The following is a 3,135-nucleotide window of genomic DNA, read 5'->3' as shown; positions in this document are numbered from 1 at the left end:
TTCACAATTTGAGAACCTCAAATTGAGAAAATTTCAAGGGTGCAAGGGTGTCATAAGGACACCCTGATGCACCCCTGAAATTTACATGTGTGCGCATATGGCGCACATACATGCCCTAAGGGCATGTATGTGCGCCACATGGCACTTTCGCAAATGGCAAAAAGTGCATTTGTGAAAGAAATTGCAAATTACCACCAACTTCAAGTTGGTGGTAATTTGCGATTTATTAATGAGAAATCGCACAACTTGGGTGCTTCATACATAGCATTTAAGGAATCGCAATTTGTGATTCCTTAAATGGTGACGCAAAATTAAGGAATCACAAATTTTGGAATTCCTTAATTTTGCGATGCGATTTCAATCATACATCGCATTTTCTGAATTTTTTGTTGCAAACGCTGCTCTTTCGTGAATCACAGCGTTTGTGACTAAAAAAACGGATGATAAATATGTCCCTAGATCCTTCCAAAGGGAGAAAAAATACTGGCTTGCAAGGTCATTCTCTGGCTTGTCTTTCTAGAAAAGTGTGTCAAAGTGTTTTTCATCATTTGAGAATGTTAGCAGTACATCACTCAGTAATGCGGAAGTTAGTAAGAAGATTGTACTATGTAAAAAGTTTGGCAATAATTTTAAGTGACTTAAACACTGCTCTTTTGCATCGGGCAGTATCAGATGTAAAAAAAGTTTGTGATGAAATAGAGTTTCGTTACTTTGGTCCTGAACAGGAGTGTAGAGAAAGTGAGAGTTTGATAAGTGTAGGTGATGAAGAAGAGGAGGAAGATAGTAGTACTGAGAAGTTTGAAGACAAAATTACGAAGTTTAAGGTAATTTGTTGTGAAAGACCAAACTAAGTCTGTATTTGTTGTCAACGTACTCACTATAGAAAACAAACTAGAGATGTTGAACTGTATTTAAAAAGTGAAAAAGAGAACAATGATAAGTGTAAGGAATTTGGTGTTTATTTGTTGGTGGAAGATTGTTTTGAGTTGGGTAGTGATGAACGTATTTGTATATATTGTTATACCAAATTAGAGGAGAACAAAATACCAGCTAGAGCTGTAAATAATAACCTAGAGTTGGTAGCTATTCCTCCAGAACTGGTAGATTTAAACATGTATGAGTCCATTCTGATTCAATCTGTGCACCCGTTTCAAGCTATTGTTCATATGGAGTCTAAAACAGGTAAGCTGCCTCCATCAGATGTAGAAAGAGGCTTAAAAGGAAGAGTAGTGAATTTACCTATAGATTTAAAAAAAAATTCTGAAACTATTGGTGTAGAGAAAGAGGAATCTGAACCTGTAGTTATTATAGTTAATGGTGTTTCTATGAAGAGTCGGAAAATATGGCAAGAATTAGAATTAGTAGATGTTAGCTAAGTACAAAAGGAAGTTATTGGAAATACTTTTGAATTATTCCAAATGAAGAAAGCGAAGGGAACTCCCATGAGTGTTTGTGAAAGAAATTTGGAAGCTCTTTGTTTTCCACAGCTCTTCCCCACTGGAAAAGGAGGACGATATGACGAACGACCAGTACATATTTCAGCATCAGAATTTCGTGCAACAAGATTGTACTCAAAACATCCAAGATATCGACAACGTATTCCATATATATTTCTCCTTTTGCTTGAAAGTGACTTGTCTTGAATTTCATATGCAGTGAACTACTTAATAAAAACAGGAATTCATCTTCACCATGCTTCTGCAAAGGAATTCATGGACAAAGTAGAACAGAGAGACCATTATTTAGAATCTCAATTGATTAATATGATGGCGTGTCAACGTGGTACTAATGAGTATTGGTATCGTCATCATGGAGAAGTTAAATGTATGTTAAGGAATTTAGGAACCCCTACATGGTTTGTCACGCTAAGCTGTGCTGATTACGCATGAAATGATTTACTTGAATTTCTTCGAGAAGCAAATTCAAATATTAAAAACATTTAATTTAAAACACCTGGAGAGCTGTGTTACTTGGATCCAGTAAATGGGTGCAGATATGTTAATCAAAGGTTTCAATCTATTATGTCTTTTATCTGCAAAAAAAACAACCCACCACTTGGAGAATATATTGATTTCTTTTGGAGATTGGAGTACCAAGCTAGAGGTGCGCCTCATATACATATGCTTTTATGGATTAAAGCTGCACCTAAGTTTGGAACTGATTCGGATGACACTGTTTTTTTTGTTTTATTGAAGACTATGACACATGTGCTATACCAAAAACAAGAGAAGAAAATAGGTTAAGACAACAAGTTTTACGGTTTCAAACTCAGCGATGTGCCAAATACTGTTGACGGAAATACAAGTCAAAGGAAAAGATCTCCAAGTCCAGTAATATCCAAAGGGAGGGTCAACAGTTTCATGTCAGCAGTGAGGCATACTATCACAAGAAAATCTCCCAAAATACTTACAATTTAAAAAGAAGTGAACAATCAAAGTATATTAATGATTATAATCCAGTAATTTTGTCGATGTGGAATGCAAATATGGATAGCCAGTATGTTGCGGATAATTCCATTGCTGTTGCTCTGTATGTAACAATATTAATTTCAACAGTGGTTCTTTCGGGTATCTGAACAATTGCTTTGAATCATATGCATACCTTCAGCAATAATCACATTATAGTTTCAAAAATATGCTACATTAGTCATCTTTAAGGTGCAAAACCAAACACAAGAAGAAGGGTCAGAGTGTTTTTTAATTAAACAGTTATTTTTTCTTTTCTTTTTAGTTTTCAACTGACACCTTCCGTAAGAACATAAAAAGCAATTTTTTACTTTTCACAAAATACAATTTGCGGCACAACAATTCAAATCAGTGTAAGAAGTGACTGAGTGTGAGATATTGTGACATTGTGACATATATACGTGAAGGTCTATATACAAGTGAATAAGTGATTATGAGGAAGGGGGAGAGGTTTATAAAAGGCCAGTTCCTATCTCGTTAATACTCGGGACCAACACGCTATTTCAATTAGCTATGATGTGTTGGACTCGGTAAGTTGGTCCTTTGATGGTTCTGTCGACGTTTCGACCCTGTGGACACCTTATTTGTGGGTCACTGGCGGGTCTTCTTCAGGACGGGGACTGGGAAAAGATTATTGCGCCTGTTGGTTTAAAAGGGGATAAAACCATCA

This window comes from Lissotriton vulgaris, chromosome 1_1, assembly GCF_964263255.1.
Source record: "Lissotriton vulgaris chromosome 1_1, aLisVul1.2, whole genome shotgun sequence".
Lineage (NCBI taxonomy): Eukaryota > Metazoa > Chordata > Amphibia > Caudata > Salamandridae > Lissotriton > Lissotriton vulgaris.
The sequence above is the reverse complement of the archived record's forward strand: the minus strand, read 5'-3'. Positions refer to the sequence as shown.